General features: G+C 41.8%; 1 long non-coding RNA gene across 3 annotated transcripts in view; it reads right to left on the bottom strand.

The window, feature by feature from the left end:
• The window catches only part of LOC147030392 (uncharacterized), a 137,015-nt gene that overhangs the window by 38,580 nt on the left and 73,021 nt on the right, over window positions 1-25,414 (bottom strand). For 2 of the 3 annotated variants that reach the window (XR_015056337.1, XR_015056338.1), the window contains 2 exons: window positions 11,107-11,213; window positions 10,683-10,777 (listed from right to left, as the gene is read on the bottom strand). This is a non-coding gene — a long non-coding RNA (uncharacterized LOC147030392). The remainder of the gene's footprint in view (window positions 1-10,682; window positions 10,778-11,106; window positions 11,214-25,414) is intronic. The other variant, XR_015056339.1, reaches the window with a different exon arrangement.

Raw genomic sequence — 25,414 nt, 5'->3', positions numbered from 1 at the left:
AATTCATCGAATTGACCAGGGTTTGAACTCAAGACCCGAAGATCTTAAGCCAGCCACGCTAACCGTGAAGCCAACACCAGGCTTTATCTCTCAATGATGATCACTTATAAAATTCTAGTATCTGGATCCATATTCAGATCTTCACCAAAACCGAAATACTTTGTCTTTGCCACACACTCAACTTGTCCACCAAATTTCATCCGAATCTGTCCATAACTTTTTGGCATTTCCTGCTCACAGACAGATAAGCAGACAGACAGACAGACAGACAGGGGTGAAAACATAACCTCTGTCCACCTTTAGTGACAGAAGTAATTACACTGAAGTCTACTTATGTCTTTGTCCTGCATGTTATTTATGTTTTAGCTCCTCCATATCACTCAAAGCTCAATCACAAGAAAAATAACGAATGAATCCCCCTTTGATTTCCCTCTGGATATTTAATCTTTTTGCCTTACTGCGTTCACCGCAATTGGACAAAAAGATGTCTGACAAAGCAGACAAGTCTTCCAAACCTTGCCAATGAAATACAGAAGCACCCAAACACAAAGTAATAATAGTAAGTAATAAAGGAATAGTGTATTAAAAAGGAAAGAGGGTTTATTTCTGCAGTGGCTGTTATGTTATGGATGAACAAATTTCACAATTCGGAGTAAAACATTAATGGCTTCATGTCATTTGACATTAGCAGAACTCCATCAGCAAAACTGCAACGGTTCAGCTGTTAACTCAGTAAAAAAAACTCTACAAAACTCCATTTCACTTTCCATTTACGTTGATATTTTCCAGAGTTTTGCCATTGATACCTGGAAGGTCTGGCAACAGAGAGAAAGGTAAACAAAAGGGAAAGACAGCAAAAATGAGAGAAAAACCCTCCACTCAAAAGACTGAGAAGAGGCAGTTCTGGATCAAACTTCCAATACTGATTGATGATGGTTTGATACGGTTCCACGAACGAGCCATGTTGGAACAAAAATCATCCACATTGAGCTCCCACCCAGTCTTTTCTTGCAGCTGGAAAAACTAGAGGACTTTTTTCACAATGCGGAGAGGGAAGTAGAAAAGCAGACAAAATGGTGCTTGAGCAACACACATTATACTTTCCCTTCTCAGAATGTCTGCTGATTTACACACTCAAGAAACGTTGACATAGGAGGAGGCCATTCATCCCATCATGCCTGTGCTAACCAACCGCAGCATCGTCACCCATCCACACAAGCCAATATCCCCAAACCCTTCTATCTCCAATGTATCTTGGTAACTATCCAAATCCAATTTAAACCTATCGACCCCTCTGCTGCCACTACCTTTCCTGGGAGACCATTCCATGCATTAACCACTCTTCACCTGAAAGACCCCTGCCTTTAATACTGTCCTAACTCTCATTTTCTTTACCATCAAGCTATGGCACCTGGTCCATACATTGTCCACTCTGTTGAAAAACTCCACTGCACCTATCTTATCCACACCCTTCATTATCTTAAACATCTCTCTCAAACCCCCTCGTAACCACCTCCTCTCCAATGTTTAAAGTCCTGTCTCCTTCAAACGTTCCTCATAGCTTTTATTCTCTGGAACCTTTCTTAAATCATGGCGTTACATTTTATACTCTCCAATCCTTCCCTCTGGTGAATCTCCTGACTCCAACGAACTGTTAAAGATATCCGCTCACACCATGCTTATCTGCTATGCCACCTCCCGCAATACTCCAGGATGCATATTCTCCGGCCTGGGAGCTTTGTCATCCCTCAATTTTTCTCGCTGCTTCTTCACTTAATCTAAAAAAATAACCTGGTGTTGGCTTAGCGGTTAGGGTGGTGGCTTTGGTCCTAGGGTTCTGAGTTCAAGCCCTGTTAACCATTGAATTAACACCAGGGGGTTGACTCAGCCTGTCATCCTTCTGAGGTCGGTGAAATGAGTACCAGTGTGGCAGCCAAAAGGCTGCACATGAAGGGAAGAGGTATTGATGGATTCATTAAAAAAAAAAAATCTGGTGTTGGTGTGGTGCAAGCATGATGGGCCAAATGGCCTCCTCCTGTGCATAAAAATTCCTTGTAAATTCCTTGTAATTTAAAGGAGATCTACCGACATGGATCTCTTCTGCAAGTCCTTGCTGACCCCTAAGATAGATCGTCTCCACTATTGGAAGTTCCCCTGTTCGTGTGTAAATATAGAAGCACAAACATTGTTTAATAATCCTACCATCTCACCCTCATCATTTACCAATTCTCCTGTTCTATTCCTCAATGAGCTCACACCCTTTTTAACCCTTTAGTTACCCCTCATATACTTAACGAAGTCTTGCTGTTTTTTTTTTTTTTTAATAATCTCAGCTATGTCCTTTTCATCTTCCCTTTTGGCCTGCCGAGTTATTTTCTTAACTCGTCCCTGTTTCTTCCTATACTGATGAGAGTCAAACTCAAGTCCAGTTGTTTTTACTTAATAAATGCCTTCTGTTTATCCTTACTGACACTGCATACCTCCCTGTTCAACCACCCTAGTCTCTTTCTGCCTCCACCTTTACACCTCACTGGAATATGCACCTTTCCCTTTCATTAACCCACCCCAGCTGCACCAACCCTTCAACCACATCCTCAGTCTCTCGTCTAAAAAGCCCCAATTTCTTTCTCAAGAACCCCACGAATCTCACCGCCCCACTTCTATTCAGCACCCTGCCACCTGACCGCCTTCACTCACTCTGACCATGCAGGGATCCCCACATATTCACAAACCCAAATCCCTCTCCCCTACACCACCCCTTTAACCACTGGTTAACATCCGTCACTCGATTAAATAAATCTGAACTGACTCCCACCCTTGGTATAATCCCAGAAAAAAAAATCACTTTGCACCCTAAATTCTGTAAATATTCCCCCAAAAACTGATATCTTCTCTTCAATAGTTGTTAAAAGACCTTCCCCACATCATCCCCCCCCCCCACATGCACCACGACCAATGTTGCCAGCCTACATCCATCCATTGGGACCATACTCTGTACAGAGCATCGGTGCTGCCGAAGCAGTCTCATACAACCTGACAAAATGTCATTCAATATCCCACACCCCTGACCCCGATAACAACACAAAACTATTTTTCACATCCTTGCGACAAAATAGAGCATCTACTTATTCAATACCCTCATCCCCAAGGTGGAGCCATGGGGAGGGGTCAGCGCCGGCTAGACGCCTCCCCTACCAGGGTTTAACCACCCTGGCCTGCTGTCCTCTGCTATCCTCCTCTCCCCCCCCCCTCCGACACACTCCACTGTATGTCAGATGTTGACTATCATGGTGCAGAGGCAATCGACTGAAGCCCCAGACCATCGGAGTGGACGTCATTGACAGTATGGGACTACAAACCATCCCAATATTGATTCACTTGAGGTCTCCTGTGACGAACGCAAACGCAGCACCCAGATCCAGTCCATCAGATCTGCACAACTGGCATGGCGGGCAAGACCGACTGCCCAGAAAAGTGCGGGTGTGATGCCCATTAAAAATTTCTGGGTCGGTGGTGCAAAGCACGCAACGACCCAGTGGTTAACCACGTATTCCAATGCTTGTGGTATTGGCAAAGGTGACTGAACATGTGCTCGTTAATGGTAACTGGAGGAAGATTCAGAACTGCAGGGTCTACCAGAGTGCTCAGTTTCTCAATACCCACCACAAGCTTGTTGTAGCAACTCTGAAGTTGCAACTTAAATCCAGGAGAATGGTACCATCTCAGCCTTGGCTGGATGTTGGCAATCTCAAGGATGTGAGGGTTGCTGAGAAGTTTGCGAACAGGCTGAGTGGGGATTTGGGGTGTCTAGGTGGTTTGAGAAATCCTGAAGAGTTGTGGAGTGCCTTCAAGACTACCATCCTTGATGTTACCATTAGGCGAAGAATAACTTTGTCTCCCAAGGGACATTGGATACCATTGATCAAAGTCGCAGGGTCAGGCTTAATGGCAGAGCTGAGCTGTTCAAGGAGTTGAGGCGAAAAAACTGTACGTGCGCTGAGGGCGAACAAGGAGGCCTATGTGTGAGAATTCTGTGAAGGGGTAGAGCATCACCTGTGGTCAAGTGATTCTCATCCTGCTTTCAGAGGAATTCATGCATTACATTCCTCAAAGCCCGTCCCTCGGTGTACTGTGGTTGGAGAGGAGAGTGGTGGGCTCTTATCAGAGGAGTCTGAAGTGAAGGTCCACTGGGTCAGTTACTTTGAGCGGCTGTACCAGGCTTTTTTAACGTATAAATGCTGGTTTTCATGCACTTTCAGGTATAAACAACAGGTGAAGGTGAATTGTTAACTCATTTACACCATTTTGTTTTTTGGGGTCATGTCCATGTTCTCGTGGAATTGCCCATATTCTTATTTAATTATGGTAAATTTCTTAAAACTCTAGGCACAAATGCAGTCAGTTTATGATATTTTAGCAACTAACTATCCACATTCCTCTTCACATTTTTGCATGATTCATGTGGACACACGGTTTCTGGGGATTTTAATATTAACTAGACGACCCGTGAACCCGTTGGGTTCCCATTGTGACAAAGGTTGATAAAAAAAATCATTAAAAAAAAAAGATAGCTCCGGCGAACTATACCGCTGAGGTTGTTTGCTTTGATGAAATTATCCCGAAGAACACTTGACTGAATCGGGAATTGATTTTTTAATAATTTTTTTTCGTTGCCCGATTTTAATAAAACTTGATACTGCACACCGCAGGCGAATGGTGAGTAAGGTGGGTCAAAAAATTTTTGCGTTATCGTGTGCCGTTTTGGCTGTATTTCGGGAACATACATACATACATATATACAAGATGGGAGTTTTAGTAATATATAGATAGATCGATAGTAATTGTGATATTAGAGATGTCATAAAAATGGGAGCTAACTATCGGCTACCAATGACTCTGTAATAGAGTTGCATTGGATGTTCCATTTTTTATCCTGTTTCTAATTTTGTTAGTAAAATGTGTAGAAAGTTATCTGCAAATAGTTTTAGTACATGGTATGACAGAGTTGAGGATATCTTGGATAATAGGATTCAGTTTTGTTAGTATTTGAGGTTTACTTTCACAGGATAGATCAAACAGGATGGATATTTACAAGAATTTGTTCGTTAAATGTTAATTTTATTGTTTCTACAAAGACGATATATTATTATATTCCATCATATTAGAAAAGGGTTATTTGGCTAATTGTTTGATTAGGACATGTGAGAACATTTCCAGATATCAATGTAATATTTTGTTTAAGTTTGATTGGTTTTCATGAAAACAAGTTGCTGTTGCATTGGATGTTATGCAATAAAAAAAATTAATAACAATAATACCAATAATGATGATGATAATAACGATTATCATTATTTAATTATTTGATATACACTGTATACTGTATGTGTGTGTACATATCAATCGCACCTCCTGACTGTTATGGTGAGCATCGCCACGGATTATATCTCACACGGTAAAACCACATAATCCGCAAATAACAACTGTCCATGTGCCACCCAGATGATTGTTCCTGCTAATGCAAACCATTCAATCATTAAATAAAGGTACCATTTTAATTACAACTCAAATGATGTAATACATGTTTTGTTCTCAGTGATCACGACAGCGGTCAAATGTACACCACCTAATGAAGGTACGTTGAGGGAAGGGAAGGAGTGGGACGAGGCAGTGGAAGGGGTGGCGTGGAAATGCGGAGGGACCCGGCGTTGTCTTCAAAATGGAAGTTGCTTCCCGGAGGGACCCGGTGTTACCATATATATATATATATATATATATATATATATATATATATATATATATATATATATATATATATATATATATATATATATATATATATATATATATATATATATATATATATATATATATATATATATATATACACACATACATACATAAACATATATATATATATATATATATACACACCGGGTGTAGTGGCGTGCGCCTGTAATCCGGCAACTCGGAGGCTTGGGTTGGAGGATCGCTTGAGGACGGGAGCTCTGCACTGGGCCGCGCTATGAGAGGGTGTAGGGCAGCCCGGAATCATGGCGAAACCCAATCCTTATCCCTATGTTGTTAGAGGTGACCAGGGTTGCGTCAGGAAGGGCATCCAGCGTAAAACCTGTGCCAAATCAGTATGCAGATCATAACGGATGATCCGCTGTGGCGACCCCTAACGGGAGCAGCTGAAAGACGAACAACAACACCATATATATTTATCCTGATGAGCATAACAGGAAGTTCGTTATAAATAGACGGCCTGTGTATTGATTTGGGTCCTTTACATACTCCCTTGTACATTCTGTGGTGGTAAGTTCAACAACTGGATGGATTAAAGAAACGATAAGGCATTCCTGGATCAATAAATAAATATGTTAAAGGTCTAAGTTGTGGTTAATTTGTGGCATCAGAGAGTGTGCTAGTTCTCTCTATGTGGGGATGGTATGGGAAGAAAATGTTGGTCCAACCTGCTACATACAAAACGAAAGTTTCAGTATCTTCTCTGAAAAGTCACTTAGGCTACATATGAGAGCCTACCTGGTCTGTTCATCTGATTGCCCAGGCAGGGATCACTTTTCAGTAATCCAGGCCATTGGAAAAAGGAAAAAAGAAAGAAAAAGCAAAACAACCGAGGTTGGTCAAAACCGGAAAATCTTCTCGTTCATCATAATAAAAAATAATAATCTTCAGATGGCGTATTTCTGAGTTACCTCTCTTAATGGCAATGACTCGGGAACCATCCGACAGATTTTTACTTGGTGCAGCATCCTTTGCTATCGTAATTTTAATAACCTAAAAAGATTCCACGAAGAGTATGCAAAACTACGTTCCTTTGTAAAGTAATAGGAATGGCAACAGAGGGGTGGGTGGGACTACGGTTGTCAATCATCCAAAACATATTTTCCCAAGGGCCAATCAGACCTACATGGGTGTGGTTAATGGTGGAATAATATCAGGGTTGTGTGTCTTTAAAGTACATACGATGAAATACTCTTGGCAAAACACAATTTAGAACCAGAAATTACCGTCACATAAATTTAGTCACTAAATTAACTTCAGCAAACATTATACTCCACGTCAAATTCACCTTCTGTACCAGTGTCATTCGACCCCAAAAAAGGGGGGCCCTAACAAAACAAAAAAAACCCCTAACAACAACAACAAAAAAACTGTGCTATAACAATGAAATTCTCTGGCATGTAAACACATTTCTAAAAAAAAAAAAGTAAAGAAACAAGTAATAAAGACATTTTAAGAAATGCAAAAGGATGTCAACAAAGTAGGGATGGTCACGAGAAATGATCATGTGAAACCATCCCGATGTCTTTCTTTGAATAATGGTTGTGTTGAGAAAAGACACTCTGTGTGTGTGTGTGTGTGTGTGTGTGTGTGTGTGTGTGTGTGTGTGTGTGTGTGTGTGTGTGTGTGTGTGTGTGTGTGTGTGTGTGTGTGTGTGTGTGTGTGTGTGTGTGTGTGTGTGTGTGTGTGTGTTCGACATAACTTTGTTTTTTTCTTTTGTCGGATTAGCAAGTGTTACATCACCAAAGCATCACAGCCTCGGCCTCGTCAATGGAGCCTCAAGATTGCCATCATCTCCTTAACTTACAAGTGCCTGACAGGCCGCCATAATTTACTAGGTTATAATTTCTTTTCCAGGCAAGCGGAAAATCGGGAATTATGATCAATCGGGCGGGCCACATACTTTACTGTTCCGATCGGGATGACCAGCTCAAATCAGGACGGTTGGCATGTATGTAAAGGGTTCAATTATCTCGAATGCTTCTGCCCACTTCATGCACACAATCAGACAAAATCATTGGAGAGAATTTGACTGTAAACAAGGTAAGGCAATTAATCAAAAAAGTATTTGCTGTAGCAGTTCACAGGCGGGAGGGGATGTTTTTGTCTGTGAGAAATTAAGGGGAAGAGCAAGCAAAGCCAAATTTGCAACATCTGTGAAAACAAGCAATGGCTGCCATCATGTGTTGTTTTGCAGGTTTCCTACCTGGCTCAAACGATATCCAACCAAGTGCAGATTAATTGAGAATAGTTGGCCTGTTTATAGTTCCCACATGAACCAATGGCTTGTGATGTTCAGAACCGAGGTTCAAAATCCCTTCTACCCCATATACATGTCTCTTTGTTTACTAATATAATCCTCATAAGTGTCCACTGATGTCCAATAATGTCCATGTAATCCTCATTAGTGTACACTGATGTCCAATAATGCCCATGTAATCCTCATTGGTGTACACTGATGTCCAATAATGCCCATGTAATCCTCATTGGTGTACACTGATGTCCACTCATGTCCATGTAATCCTCATTAGTGTACACTGATGTCTACTCATGTCCATGTAATCCTCATTAGTGAACACCGATGCCAACGAATGTCCATGTTATCCTCATTATTGTACACTGATGTCTACTCTTGCCCATGTAATCCTCATTAGTGTACACTGATATCCAATAATGCCCATGTAATCCTCATTGGTGTACACTGATGTCCACTCATGTCCATGTAATCCTCATTAGTGTACACTGATGTCTACTCTTGCCCATGTAATCCTCATTAGTGTACACTGATGTCTAATAATGTCCATGTAATCCTCATTAGTGGACACTGATGTTGACTAATGTCCATGTAATCCTCATTAGTGTACACCGATGTCTACTCTTACCCATGTAATCCTCATTAGTGTACACTGATGTCTACTTATGTCCATGTAATCCTCATTAGTGTACACTGATGTCTAATACTGTCCAGGTAATCCTCATTAATGTACACTGATGTCTAATAATGTCCAGGTAATCCTCATTAGTGTACACTGATGTCTAATAATGTCCAGGTAATCCTCATTAGTGTACACTGATGTCTAATAATGTCCAGGTAATCCTCATTAGTGAACACCGATGTCTACAAATGTCCATGTAATCCTCATTAGTGTACACTGATGTCTAATAATGTCCAGGTAATCCTCATTAGTGTACACTGATTTCTAATAATGTCCAGGTAATCCTCATTAGTGTACACTGATGTCTACAAATATCCATGTAATCCTCATTAGTGTACACTGATGCCTAATAATGTCCAGGTAATCCTCATTAATGTACACTGATGTCTAATAATGTCCAGGTAATTCTCATTAGTGTACACTGATGTCTAATAATGTCCAGGTAATCCTCATTAGTGTACACTGATGTCTAATAATGTCCAGGCAATCCTCATTTGTGAACACTGATGTCTACAAATGTTCATGTAATCCTTATTAGTGTACACTGATGTCTAATAATGTCCATGTAATCCTTATTAGTGTACACTGATGTCTAATAATGTCCATGTAATCCTCATTAGTGTACACTGATGTCTAATAATGTCCATGTAATCCTCATTAGTGTACACTGATGTCTAATAATGTCCATGTAATCCTCATTAGTGTACACTGATATCTAATAACGTCTAGGTAATCCTCATTAGTGTACACTGATGTCTAATAATGTCCATGTAATCCTCATTAGTGTACACTGATATCTAATAACGTCTAGGTAATCCTCATTAGTGTACACTGATGTCTAATAATTCCTTTGACCTACATATGACTTATGACTAAGCTGCTCCACAAACCTTCTCGGGAGGATGACACCTTGAGCTACTTCTCATTTGAATTTGTTTCCTGACCCGACTACAAACAGCCTAACAGTGACCTTGGTGCACTTCACAAACCAGGTTTTGTTGCATCAATGAGTGGACCACCCATCGGGGAGTGCTCCCTTCACCATTGTGCAAAGTACAAACCAAGGCCACTTTTTGTTGACTTAGTCGTATATGTGCTCGTTTTCGAAGCTGAGACTGTGTACAATATGAATATGCTCGTTATGATTAATTTGGTGTGAAATGCTCAGATTCATACACTCAGATATGAGGAGGAGCGGCTGAAGGAGACCAAAGTACATTTTAGAAAGGATGGAGATGTTTAGATAATTAACGGTGTGCACAGAATAAGCATGGAAGAGTTTTTCAGCAGAAAAGACAACAATAGATCCAGGGGCCATAGATTGAGAGTGAAGAAGAGGAGACATTGGACGACATAAAGACAAGGGTCTTTCACTCATGTAAAGTGGCTAATGCATGGAAGGTCCTCCCTGTAAAGGTCGCAACAGCAGAAATGGTATTTAGCTATAAACTGGAATTCGACAGGTACCTAGAAGCAATGGGGATAGAGGGGTGCATGGATATTGTCAGAAATGCATGGGCATGGCCTCCAAAATCATTGAAGTTCATTGTATTACTTCTGTGTATGCACATTTTTTCATATTTAAGTAATGTCTTGAGTACATAAATGAGCTTTCAGCTTGTATTTTAATACTCATTATTAAAATATAAGCCGAAGGGGTCTCCAGGCCAATGGGTTCCAAGATATTGTCATACGGAAATCGCACGTTGGGAATGAGGGGATTAATTATAGCTGGATAGTTCTTAGAATTACGTGTCCAGTTAGTTGTATTGTAATTCCCTGATGAGAATCGGCAAAGATCACGTCTCGAGAGAAAATGCCTGTTTCCCCTCTCTCTACCATCATGTAATTTCATTTTTAAGTCAATTTTAATTCCACTTTTAAGTGCACTTCGATTTCATTTTTTAATGTAAGACTTCAATCAAAGCTGTCAACTCAAACCTGCTTGAAGGAGTGATAATATTTTGTAACCGGAGTCCAGGTACCGCAGCCCCCAGTCAGGTCTGTGGTGACGCCCTCGTGGTAGCGGAGCCCTCCTGCCCAGACCAAATCGAGTAAAATAGAACCCAAATGTCGAGCTCTGGTGACTATAAATCTTATTATAGTAGCAAAGGAGAAGAAAGAAAAAATTATTCACAATTCCACTGAACTCATCAAACTAATAATGGTCACTCAGTATTCCAAACTTATCTTCAGAAATGTACTTCAAGACACATTTTGACAGTGAAATAAGTTTTCCAGTCAAGAATCAAAAACAATTTCACCAAAACAATAAGAATCCACATTTACAATAGTCATGTTCAACAAAATTCAGTTTTTCAGTCATCATGGTTGTGAATAATATCACTGAAAGATTGTCAGTTACTTCTTGTGGAGTTTGTTGTATTCCTTTGTGGCACTCAAAGGGCGGAGGAGTTCCTTGTGAGCCAACGGCCATCCATGTCTGGTACCCAACTGTCTGCAAACGTCCTCCTGCAGTTGGGATACCTTTTTTGAGGTTGGTGGCAGGATTTGCACTCCGGCCACCGTAAAATATTTCATTCCGCCAAGCACATAAAAAAATGCAAAGAAAAACAAGAAAAAGAGCAATCAGAGATTGCAGACCCTCGCCAGGACTTGTTGTGTGTGGTGTTTGTATTGTTTTGCGTGGTGTATTTTGTGTGGCGTTTGTGTGCTGGTGTGTTACGTAATTAATAATAGACATAATGAGAACTACCACTTTATAACTGCTGGCAGTGATGTCTGTGTACCAAGACATCCCTCTTTGATACATTCCCACTTTGATTGGACACCTGACCCTTACCCATGACGTTTATTATTATTCAATTTAATTCAGAATTGGATTAAAATAAATTCAATTCAAATCAAATGGAAGATCAAATAGGTACAGTCCTGCATTGGAGTAATCAGAAGGAACCCAAACAAGCACAAAAAGCAAAGATGAAGTCATCAGATGGAACCTTGATAGGATTCACATTTCAGCTGCGACTCCTCTACCCTGAAACCCATCCAGATACAGCCAAATGAGCTATTTTCATTTTTAAAAAAATTCAAAAAGAACTCAGATCAAAAAAATTTAAATAATTATGCCTGCCAGACCATGTGTCTGATCAAGTTGAAATTTATAACATGTATTCCCCATCACTACTAGATCATAATTTTGAAGTTCCAGGTCAATTGATTAAACAAGTGACAGAGAAAACATTATTTAATATTTTTCTTCAATCCAATGATGCTGCCAAACCATGTGACCTATCAATTATTCCTGAACAAACTTGTACACACAAGGATTGTGGAGCATTTGTGTGAAGTTTCTCCTCGATCTGACCAGCCATTCTGGAGAAGAAGATTTTTATGGGATTTGGGTATATCCATCATGGCTGCCAAGCTATGACATCACATGTGTGAATCTTTTGTTCCTCATGGAAAGGTGGTCATATGTGTAAAGTTTCGCCTCAAACTGTTTAGCCACTTCAGAGAAGTGGATTTTTGAAGGTTTTATTGTTTTTTTTTTTAACAATATGGCTGCCAAATCACCAATGACATCAACAAATTTTTTTTCTGTGGACCATTTTACTCCAAGATGACCCTGAAAATTTTTCATACTGATCACATGTAGCATTCTACATATGCAATTAAGATGTCATAACAAAGGCACCTTTGATGTCTTAAAAAGCACACTTTTTCCCCATGAGGGGTACTTGCCATTTGCCAAGTTTCAATTTTTTCCTTGGTGTGGTTTCAGAGACACAGAGGTGCAAAATTTTTCCGTTTTTCCAACATGGCTGCCACGCCACATGAACTATGACATCATAATTATCATTTAAACATTCTATGTGAGTCGTCACTCCTATTGTGAAAATTTTGTCTCAATCCGACAAGTGGTTGCGAAGAAAAATACTAAAAGTTCTGCACGGACAAACAAACAAACGAACCCAAATTCAATACCCTGTCCTTTGGCAAGGGTGATGAATCCCCCCACCCCCTTCATGGGAGTAGCTCGTGTGCAGCGGCCCTTTGCAGAGCAGCTCAGAGCAGCCCTTTGGATGATGAAAATGAGGCAAAGCTTTCAGGACCCCCATTCTTTGATGATAGGAGAAAAAGCACGTGGTAACTTTCCTGGGTCAGATTGCAGTGGTGTGTGTCAGGGTATTGCTGAGGTTTCGTCCACCAGACGGCGGTCTGTCCCTTCGGGTGGGTGTCTGGAATGTCCGATCCCGAAGAGAGGATGATCACCTGTCTCTGCTATCATCTGAGCTCCAGCATTTGAACATCGGTATTGCAGCACTCTCTGAGGTTCGGAGACCATAGAGTGGTGAGATAATGGTGGGTGGTTCCACCTACTATTGGTCTGGTCACTCTGATGATTACCCATGCCCAAGGAGTTCCTGTAGTTTTGTCCAATAAGCTGACTCCCATAATAATTGAGGTAACACCGGTCAACGAGCATATTACGAGACTGAGGATTCCTCACTCTTTGGGTGTCATTAACCTGATCTCTGCATATGCTCTGACTGAGGCGAGTGATCTCACTGTGAAGGAAGCATTCGATGCTGTGCTTGAGTCTGTGGTTGATCATAACCCATGCAAGATACTCTTCTCGTCTTGGGGGATTTCAGTGCATCAACTGGCACTGACAGGGATGGTTATGAGACAAGTATTGGTCCCCATGGGTCTGGAACTGTGAACCAGAATAACACCAAGTTCCTTGACTTTGCAAGAAGTCATGGACTTAGGGTGGCCGGTTCATGGTTTCAGCACCCATGGCCTCATCGCTGGATTTGGTATTCCAATGTTGGTGGTGTGGCAAAGGTGACTGACCATGTGCTCGTTGATGGTCGCTGGAGGAAGATTCAGAACTGCAAGGTCCACCGGAGTGCTCAGTTCCTCAATGCCGACCCTTCCATCTAGTTTCTCCACAAACCTCTCAAAAAGGTTCAGTAACACAAACTCTTGGGTCTCACTCTCAGCCATGATCTCTCTTGAGAAAGTCACATTTCAAAATTGGCCTCCAAAGCCAGATGCTGACTGGGCATCCTCCATTGTTCAAAGTCCTTCTTGGCACACCTGAACTCCTATCCACCTGCAAGTCTTTCATCCACTGCTTGATGAAGTACTGCTTTCCCTTCTGGGCTGGCTCCCCTGCCTCACATCTTGCTCATCTTGGTACTGTGGAAGCAAAGGCCTTCAATATCAGTAGAATCTCTCACAATGAAGCTGAGTCTATGGTCCTATCTCTTCGCCATTACCGACAGGTCACTGGTCCCTCTGTCTTCTTCCACCTCATTTCTGGACTTGCACCCTCTATCCTCTCTGTGCTTTGTCCCCCATGTATCTGCAGGATGCATCTGGTCAACCTGCAACCCCCATCCTAGTGAAACTGCCTAAATCCAAAATCACTGCTCACCTCCACTCATTTATTCCTTTTTTGCCACCTGTGGAATCACCTTCCATACTCGTTTCAATCTCATTCTTTCCTGCAGGTCTTCAAGACAGCTGTTCACCACCATCTCAAGTCATTCCCCATCCAAAATCCTGATCTTTTCTACACCTGTTAAACCACCCTTCACCCCTCCCAAAATTTTTCTGTTGCATCAACATTGTCCAACCTCAGTGTTCTCCCTTACCCCTCATCATTACCTGCATCCCTTGTTTGTCCATCTCCATCTACTTTCTCCCTCCTCCCTGCTGATGGTGCTTTCCCCTTTCTCCTGCTGTTGCCTTTGTTGTGTTGCATCCTGATTTTGTTCTATGTCATAGCTCTTCCATGAGCCTTGAGTATGTATAAATATTAAACAAAACAAAAGTAAAACAGCACGATATCTCAAAAACTTATGGAGGATTTGGACGAAACTTGGTGGATAGGTTGGGCATGTGACAAGGATGGATGATTTTGGTGAAAATCCGAATCCAGATCCGGATATGAGAATTTTTTTTAACTCTTAAAGTGATTCCTCACCATTGAGAGGTGGGGCCAAATCGATGTATAGTATGATATTTCAAAAAAAAATATTGGGCCCGATATGTTCTATTTGATCAGGCATTGCGTGGCGGAGGTACGCGCTCTACCGAGTGCCTTTGTAGTTGCACGTGTTTTTGGCTTCGACTTTGTTATCTTCACAAGTTCTCATTTACCAGTATTGAGAAAAAGGTAGCCTTGAATCTGAACCTCGCCTCATAGTCCCTCCTTGAGGATCCAGTTGGGGAGGCTATTTGCTTTGGCAGCAGGTGGTGTCCCCACTATCACAGTCTGCCTTCGGCCTGTTGTTGGGGGCAGGGATGGTGGCAGCAGCCTTGTTACACCATTATCTCTCAAGTGGCATAACAGACACTGGAAGGTGAGTTTTCTCGACATGTGATCTATCTAGACTACCAGGGTCTTTAGACGGTCAGGATGTCTGGAAAATCTGACTTTGTGCTCGTTATGAAGAGAACTATGACTCATTTCACCCCAAGCATCCGCTCAAATGGGGCATTCCTGTAATGAAACATGCTTTTCACTTCGTACCTGAAGATTACAAAAAGTTCTTTGCAGTTCCCCTTTCCTCCCCAGAACTAGAACGCTTGGCAAAGAATATTGCAGCAAGTCAAAACCAGACCGATCCTTTTGACTTGTGGCCAGAAAAATCCAGGCCCTTCTCGGGGAGGGCAATCAAGGAGGTAAAGAATCACCCAAATGCTCCAGGGGACTGCGGATGCTTCTAAATTGAAAGGATATAAAGCACTATATCCGCAGTCACCCTTGTCACATGGAGACACTCCATTCCATCCTGCCACAATTGACACCAGGGAATTGGCTGATAACCATAGACCATGTAGATGCATACCTGCATGTTCCCATGCATGCCAAGTCCCGACATCAATTGGGGTTTGCCGTGGAGGATCGGGTCTTTAAATATACCGCCTTACCCTTTGGCCTCTAACCCAACCACCCCCCCCCCCACCCCGAGTATTCACCGGACTGGTGCAGGCAGTGGTGGCGACACTCCGTCAACAAGGCCTCAGAATGTTTTGCTACCTCGATGACTGGCTGCAAGTGGCAGGGTCAGAGCACATCCTCAGAGACTACATGCAGACTCCCATCACATTGGTCAAATCTCTCTTTCTCTTTATCAATTGAGAGAAGTCAAGTTTGAGTCTTTCCCAATTCCACTTTCCTAAGGGCAGATCTACTGGCACGTCCATCTGCTCATTGTAAAAAGAAAATCCATTCAAGGTCATCTCAACTAACCTCTCTGCAAGTGACTCCTGGAAAGTTCTGGCTCCATTCCTATGTTTCCTCCCCAGTCTATTAGCTATTATAATGGATTGCAGGCTCCACATGCGGCGCGTACAGTCCAACCTTCTACATCGCTTCTCCCTTCAAGGGGATCATTTGAACCTACTCATCCCCATCCCACAAGAGTTTAAGCAGCTCTTCAGCTGGTGGGGCACCCGACAGATCTTCCTGGTGGGAACTCCATTCAGGCTACATCTGCCTTCATTGCTCGTGACAATGGATGGCTCCAAGGAGGGCTGGAGTGCAAACTGCCAAGGCAATCTTTTGTCCAGTAAGTGGTCCCCCCCCTCCTCAATCATCTCGAGCTCTCAACAACATGCTGAAACTGAGGGCTGCTTGGCTGCTTCTTCAGGGTTTTCTTGCTGTGGTGAAAGGGCAGTACGTAATGATCAATAAAAACTACACAGTTGTGGTGTATATCAGCAAACAGGGGGGAGGGAGGCTCACTCATCCTCCCTTTATCATATGGCAATAGAAGTCTGTGAATGGACCCACCGACAGGGGATGTATCATTTTGCAGTGTACATTCTGGAGATGAAGTAAGGATACTGGCAGATTTTCTGTGAAGAGGACAGCACCTTCCCTTGGAGTGGATACCAACCACAGGTCATGAAGACAATCTTTAAGCATTTCAGGTTTCCACAAATCGACTTGTTTGCATCGTACTAGTACTAGTACCATTCAGTGTCTGTTCAGCATACTAGTACGAGGTCTTTCACAAGCCTCAACTATGAATACAAAAAAAAAGCTCTGCCACCATCTTCCAGTGTGCTGTTCTTGGACACCGTCCTGCTAATCCTGCAAACTCTCTTGAAGTTGGAGCAGGAGGGAGTGGCTGTCTTCTTGGTAGCTTCCTGGTGGCCCATACGCCCCGGACTCGGGGGAATTTCTGCACCTTATAGTCGGGTTAATGAGGATCCTACCTCTTATGGAGAACCTCCTCTCCCCAATCCTGCTCGGAAATTCCAGGCAGGAACCTGGCTCATCGCTGACTAACATTGTGGCATATCTCAGTAGATCTGTGGAAGAGGCAGGACTTTTTTGGAAGGCTGCCTCTTTCACCACCCAGTGCCATCCTGAATATACCCAAATTACCTATGTGTTCCCACTTGGCATTTTTCTGCAGATGGTACAAGGGACAAGAGATAGATCTGGGTGTTGCCCCTTAAGGAAAGGTGGCTGACTTCCTCGTCTCCATAATTGAGAAGGGGTTAGCATTTGCCACCATTAGTGGTTACCACATGGCTAATGCATAAGTACACAAAAGGTTTTCCAGACAATTCTTCAGTTTCGTCATTGAGCATTCTTTCCAAATTTGACAGATCCTTTTTGAATAAGCATCCATTTGAAACAGCTGGTTCCTTCATGGAGTCTGCCTTTGGTTCTCCAGGCCTTGGCTCGGGTGCCGTGTGAACTTTTAGAAATTGCCTCTTTGCAGTAACTGCCGAAAAAGATAGCCTTTCTTGTGGCTATAGCCTTAGCATAGGGACGCAGCCCCATCCACACTCTGACCATGGCGAATGGACACGTTTGATTCAAGCCAAGGTCTGTGAGGCTGATCCCTCATGCCAATTTATTGGTGAAAAATCAAGGGCAGGTCTCAGCCTCAGTAGAGGTGGTCCTCCCAAACCTGCAATGTGTCTCCACTGGAAAAAAAAATGACATGCCTGAACAGGGCACTGTGGTCTTATTTTGAGCATACAGAGCTGCCATAAATGTAATGACTTTACAAGGTACACCTAAAAGCATTTTAAATGTTATAAAAGCTGCAAACACATGATAATGTTTGTCATTGTCTCACACAATGACCTTCTGATGTAGATTTCCAAGTGGTGGAGAAAGACATTCAGCTTGTGGTGTACCATTCTTCCTATTTACAAGAACTATCTATCCCTCTATACTCTCATCTGTGGACCCGACTCTGTGTCTGTGGTCTCATGACCCTTCCCGTCTTACGAGTGCTGCCCATCGGCACCTCATGCTTTCTTCCATACCAATCCCAAATCTCTTGTACTCTCCCCACCCCACCCAAACTTCCCCTTTCCATTCTGCCACCCATCTACTTCTGTGTATGATGCCATTGTCTCTCTGTTCCCCCATTTGATCCTATCAGTCTTTGAACCTGCAGCCCTCTTGTCATTATCTCCTCCAGAAACTTAGATTTCTGTATTAATAAAATAAAATGAAAAAGATGAAATGAAAAAAAAACACTGAAATTACTGCAGATATTGACACCCAACAAAGAAGATCAGGACACGTTGCTGATGACCTTGAGTGCAAACTTAACAGGCAAAGATGTACTGTATCATTCAGGATGTATTTCGATGTGTTGTCAAGGCCAACCCGCATCCATGCAAGTTAATGACAGTGGAAGTGAATGCATAATGCGAGTAAACCCATCTAAGCAGGAAACTGAATTTCAACAGCTTGTATCTCATTTACATGTAGATTTCTTTGAAAAGTATCAAAGCCCTATCCATGTCACACATTTTGTCAAGGTACAAGCAACGAATAGGATCAGAGGCAGACACGTGCTCTAAGTTAGAGTGCAAACTACAAAAGTACATTGGACACTTTCGAGTCTTTCAAAGACAGCATGGCCAAAGAAAATCCAAATCGACAATGAGCAGGAGCATGACATTGGGAGAAGCTGTAAGAGCTGCTGTAAAAGTGAGCTATAAGATGGAACCACAATGCAACAAAATGAACAATGGTGCAGATTACATGGATTCACTTGATACCTACTGTTTGTTGAGAAAAACTGTTTCAATCTCGCACTTCAAACCCTCCAGCTTACACATCAGCTTCAGAGGCTACTCAGGAATCATTGGAAGGAATGGTGCCACCTGTTTTATTACAGTTTGTGTTATGGTTACTTGACGAGGATACCTACAGTGACAACTAGAGGGGGGGGGGGGCACTCGGGAGAGTGAAAAACCTCCGCCGCCAATACTGCTGGGTCACTCAAGTGAACCTGATATCCTATTCATTCAATTTGACGTCAACAGTGCTCACAGAGTTATAGTTTGCAACTTTCCCTTTTACTTTTAACTTTTACATACTCAATTCATTCGTCATAACTAGCTTCCTTGAGACAGAAATTGATTTTACGTGGGTATATCCACCTGAAGTTCCAAAATCAGCCGCAATTATAATTTTGGCATGTTTTTGTTGGAAATCACTTATAACATGTAGAAATTCAAAAAAAAAAATAATCGAAATTTTGTTGAAAAAAAGTTGCAAAAATTTTTTTTCTCTAACTATTTTTTTTTGGGGGTGGCGGGGGGTGGACATCACTTAAAACATGTAGAAATGCAAAAAATAAATTCAAATTTTTTTTCAAAATTGCCGCCATGGCGGCCATATTGGATTTTGGACCAACTCCAAAATCTAATGGCATGATCCTTGGACCATACCTAATCCCCCCACCAAGTTTCGTTGAAATCCGTCGAGGAGTTTTTCCGTAATACTGTTCACAAACAAACAAACAAGCAGTCATAGACTGGTACTTACGAAATCGTCAACTTGACCTCTGACCTTGTCTCATAAAAGCTGTCTCTGGAGAAGGTAGCGACGCAAACCAGAAGTTTCTACGATGATTCTGTACCAAACCATCAAAAATCGAATGTTTTGGATGTTTGACCTCACTGTGACCTTGACCTTTGACCGATTTTGACCAAAATTGAATCAGCACGAGCCATCACCCTCCTGAATCACATGGTGTAATTTGACATTGGTAGCTTCTTCCGTTCTCGAGTTATCTGTACCAAACCATGAAAAAATCGAATGTTTTGGATGTTTGACCTCACATTGACCTTGACCTTTGACCGATTTTGACCAAAATCTAATCAGCGCTAGCCATCACCCTCCTGAATCACGTGGTGTAATTTGACATTGGTAGCTTCTTCCGTTCTCGAGTTATCTGTACCAAACCATGAAAAATCGAATGTTTTGGATGTTTGACCTCACATTGACCTTGACCTTTGACCGATTTTCACCAAAATCTAATCAGCACTATCCATCACCCCCCTGAATCACGTATTGTAATTTGATATTGGTAGCTTCTTCCGTTCTCGAGTTATCTGTACCAAACCATGAAAAATCAAATGTTTTGGATGTTTGACCTCACTGTGACCTTGACCTTTGACCGATTTTGACCAAAATATAATCAGCACTAGCCATCACCCTCCTGAATCACGTAGTGTAATTTGATATTGGTAGCTTCTTCCGTTCTCGAGTTATCGTGCCTACAAACAAACAAACAAACAAACAGAAGTCATCAATATACTCACGAAATCTTTAGATTTCGTAAGTAACAAACAAACAAACAGAAAAGAAAGGGGGTGAAAACAGTTACCTCTGATCTTCGATGGCGGAGGTTAACTAGTCATTGTTTTGCACCATACCTATGGATCCTGAGTAGTTAATGAGATACTGTAGGCTTACACCTTTTGTCTCAGCTATCCTGAACTCGGGCTCTTCGCCCACAAGTCCAGCTCAGAATGAGCTGGATAGAATCAAGGAAGGCATGACATTCAGAATGGAATAACTTATCACTGTTGAGGGATATTTTATGCAAAATGCATTGACAACAAAGAAATTGTTATGGATCTGGAATAGAGGGTAAAATGGGGGGGAGATTAGAATAGCCATTTCATAGTACATGGTAGAATGTGTGATTTAACTCTTGTATAGTATAAAGCGTATCAAGCACATGTTTCGAAAGATCTCATGTCCCCCACCCTAGTGTTTGTATCTACCTCCCACTTTCCCTCTTTCCCTACATTCTAGAACCTTCCATTGTTATCTGTCCTTTATATGGAGTTTATTCTCTGGTTAACGTCCAATTGCATTAGCCCACGAGTGCAATCACAGGGTCAGCTCAAGGACACGAGACCTGCCAGGAACATGCCCATATGTGGACATCTGTCACACTCAGGGCTATCGGACGGGCTGAAAAGCAGCTACTAAATCACCAACTGCACATTTATGGAATTCTCCTGGCTTGCCAGCCAATGGACACGTTCCATCAATTATCATCTGTCAGACCGTGTCAGCCAATGGACGCACCACAGATGTTTCAAATGGACATTATAAAAGCACGCACACCACGTGTGGTGTTTGTTGGCGGTGGTTCATTGTTGTTTCCTGATCCTTTGTAGGTTTGTAGTCCTTGGTGGCTTGTGGGTCATTGGGTGACACAAGTGGAGAACGTGGCATACAGGTTGCTGGCGGTTTGTATGGTGCTCGAGCAAAGAGGTCATGGCTCCCGAAGGGAAAGGCTATGAGGACAAGCCCCACAGCATGCCGACCATGACCCCAACAGCCGATCGGGTCAAGGAGCGCATCCACCCAAATGAGTACGCACTCCATGTGCGAACAAGGATTGGAGAGCACAGGTTTTCTGTTTGTCTCGTCATCTCCTTTCTCCGTCTTGTGTTTCCCGAATGAAAGAGTTAAGGTTATTTGTTAAGTCAATGTGGTTTGGTTACTGCCTGTGATTGTGTGGGGTTACTTACTTCTGCCATTGAAGGTGGGTGGAGGTTATGTTTTCACCCCATCTGTCTGGCTGTTTGTGAACAGGATATCTCAAAAAGTTTTGGACGAAATTTGGTGGAGAGCTTGGGTATGTGACATGGACTAAATTGTTAGATTTTGGTGAAGATCCGAATCCGGATCTGGATCCAAGAATTTTTTTTAATGATTTCTCACCATTGAGAGATCGGGCTAAAACGATGCATAGCACGATATCCCAAAAAGTTACGGACGGATTTGGACGAAACTTGGTGGATGAGTTTGTTAGGTGAAGAGAACAAGTCGATTAAATTTTAGTTCAGGTCCGAATCCAGATCCAGCCTATCAGTGGGATACAAAACGTAAACTAATCAGCCTGGCGGAGGTATGCGCTCTCCCAAGTGCCCTTCTAGTTTATTCATTGGTTAATGTCCGTGATCCCCACTGTGTGACCATGTTCTTTCTCCTCCCTTTCTCCATGCATTAAATTCCTGCTTTGATGAAGCATTGTGTGGTCATCAAGAGTAGGCTCTATAGCGTTTCGTGAAATTGGCTTATTAACTCATTGGATCGGAAGATTGGGTTTGGGTGAAAGTACAACGAATGCAGATCACTGACAATGCTTCGCTCGACTCTTCTTGTTGGCTTATTCCCCCCAGTCATTGTCTTAAGATGCTGATTCATGCTAAATTAGCTCGGCTGAGGTGGAGATCATTTCGTCCCATACCTTCCGAGCGGCGTGACGGTCATTGAAGACGCATGGCCATAACAATATCAATTCCAAAAAAGTATATGGAAAGAAAAATTTAATTTGATGACGTGTCGACACCAATCCCGATGGCATGTGTAGTCAGTTGGAAAGGAGACTAATCCTGATAGCATCTGTATTCAGGTGGAGAGAAGACCAACCCCGATGGTTTGTGTATTCACGTGGAGAGGAGATCGAAATTGTCACAATTTGCGGTGATTAATCAGCTGAAGAATTATGTCATACTTATTGAAGTCACGAAAGAGGCCTGAAGAAAAAAAGGTGCGAATATGAGGATTAAACAATGAGTTAAACAATACCAGTGTCTGTATAACAGTATAGTCATTACCCATGCAAACGATGAGAAAAGCAGGGTTAGGCAATTGGTTGAAGTCTGTCTGTCTGTCTTATCATCTTATGATCATCAGTTTATGACAGAGGGACAAATTACTTCAATCAAATGTTACATTTTGAACACAGATCGGAATGTGAATAGGAAGACAAGTTTGCCGTTTTACCGTACTTTGGCTGTGAATTCGTCCCAACTGCGTCTGCACACAGAAGAGTGAGACAATATTTTTACTATGTCTGCCTGTTTGGGAGTCAATCAAAATTGAAAATCATTCCAAACAGGAAACTTACTCGTTTTAAGGACGTCATAAAGGACATAACCAACAGGCACGAATAAATAATGTGATGTGTTGGATAGGGTGATGTGATAGACACTGGGTAAAACGCTGGTAAAACCTGGAATTTATTTCCTCATGCATCTTTAAAGCTTTATTTAAATTGAATCTAATACTTGAAAACTGTAGAACACAAATCGTCTTCATAATACTTACAAGAACCATGCTATATATTGATATATGCAGCATGAGAGGGTGTGGTATCTGAGAAGATGCAGTATCGGGGTGAAGAAGAGACCGCCGATATGGCTATGTACGACGCTGATTGCTGCTGTGTTCTATCGAGGGTGATCAATAAAGCCTCCATCTCCTAAACTGTAACTCAATGTCATCCTATTAAAGTGTATAAGGGTGATATATAAGACTGCTTCAGTGGCACTAAAATTCTGTAAAACGATCTTTAAAAATCATTATTTTATTAAAATTGAAGTATTTACTTAAACACTGAACAGGGTGTCGTGTTCTATGAACTCTCTAGTTTGACATGGTTTGAAAGATGTACTGTAGTTTTGTAATTTACATACACAAAATAATAATAAATATTGTTTCACACGGGGGGGGGGGGGGGTTCCGAAACAAACGATGATCTTAATTATTCCCTACATCTGAAACACAAGCTCATTTAGTCATTATCATATATTATCTGATTGCTAAAATTGAGATAGCCATTTCTTTCCACATCGGTGGTGTGTTGCACATATATAGGCACCATTTTACCTTATAAAATAAATAAATAAAAATAATAATGGTGACTTCAGATTCCTTATATCAGAAAACATATAAAAGGACATTTTAATCATGTTTATACTTTTCCAACTTGTGAAGTTATTAATATAAGTCGATTCCCTCAATTCCATGGTGGCCATTTTGGATTCTCTGACCTTTCTCATTTTTTCCCAAGGGTGAGAAGTGCACACCCACCTGGATATAATCAAACATATGCTTGAGATGAATAATGAACAATAAAAAAGCTTTATCCGACAAAAAGTGGTGACCTTCTTTGGCTACCCGACCCAAATTAGCTGTCTGGCATCCAGCCTCGATTTTTATAATATCGTCACCCTCATAACAAAAGTGCCTAAGTCATTTTTTTTCCAGTTTTTGAGATTTTCTGCCCGAGTCATCTATAGCCATGACGTAATCATAATAACGAGTAACAAGATTTGTGTTTCATTTAGCTTCCATTAACAAATCTGTGCACAATAAATAGTGAATAAATATTCGTTGATGAAGAATTGCTGCAGTTTTTTGTGTTTTTCTCAAAGCTGGAAAAAATGACAAGCACTTTTGTTATGAGGGTAACGATATGTAAGTTGTCAGCAAGTCACATGCTCTCAGACTGTTTCTCAAGAGGGATCGGAAAACGATCTCTGGACAGCCACTGAAGAGTGCAGTCCCTGTCACTGTCTCTCATAATCTTTTGAAAGACAATCATATCACCAAACCAGTACCAACAGTTCCTGGGTATTCTCTGTAGAACTAAGGCATTCATTCCTGAGCCGCACCGAGCTCATCAAGATGTACAAGGCTTTAATAACAGCCTCTTCTTCACCCAGATACTGCATCCTCTCACATACCATTTTCAATTTTTTTATTTATTTATTTGACTGCGAGACAGACTGAAGCAATTGGTTTACCTTACTGCAAATGTGCATGCACGTTGGAGACGAGACGCCATACAATTTGCCACATTCAGAGCCAAAGTACTGCGAAACTGCAGGTTCATGTTCCGATTAATGTTCCGATTTGTGTTCTACAGTAAACTGTACAATTCAATTGAAATTCAGTAGGTCCTCGATCAGATAAACAGACTGATGGACAGACAGAGTTAACCAATTGCTTGACCCCATTTTGTGCTACGTACGTCGGGTAAACATATTATAAATTCCAGTGTCTCTCCCGAAGAGCAGGTGAGTTATCGCCAATACCCTGAATGAGTTATCATTGGTACCCTGAATAAGTTATCGCTGGTACCCTGAATGAGTGACAAATTCCTGCTTTAACTTTCAGCACACCACGGCAGTGTCTGTCCGAGGTTGATCCTCAGACATGGAAATTTTCACCTATGAGCAAATCATCAAATGCTGTATGAGCCTCATGGTATTGTGAGGATTTAATTCACTGCTTCTATGTACAAATACCTTGAGCACATCGTTTTGCATCATCGGTTTTCAAATGTCCGCATGAGATTTCTTAAAAATACATCAGTCTCAGTGGTACGGGGCTATTAAACTTTATGACAAACAGCACTTGTAAACATGTTATACCACAATAAACCTGAGCCTTTCATTATGACAGACTGAATTGAGCGAAGTTAATTAGGATCTCATACCCCGTGGGATCCCTTTCAAGCAACTTTCATACTTCTTTGTGCGATTGTTTCCATCACCATGGTGACCCCAAACACAATACCATCTGCCAAATGTTTTCCTTGCTGCAGCCTTTC

Source organism: Eptatretus burgeri, chromosome 3, assembly GCF_056783735.1.
Source record: "Eptatretus burgeri isolate ZD-2024b chromosome 3, Ebu_testis_v1, whole genome shotgun sequence".
Taxonomy (NCBI): Eukaryota; Metazoa; Chordata; class Myxini; order Myxiniformes; family Myxinidae; genus Eptatretus; species Eptatretus burgeri.
The sequence above is the reverse complement of the archived record's forward strand: the minus strand, read 5'-3'. Positions and strand labels throughout refer to the sequence as shown.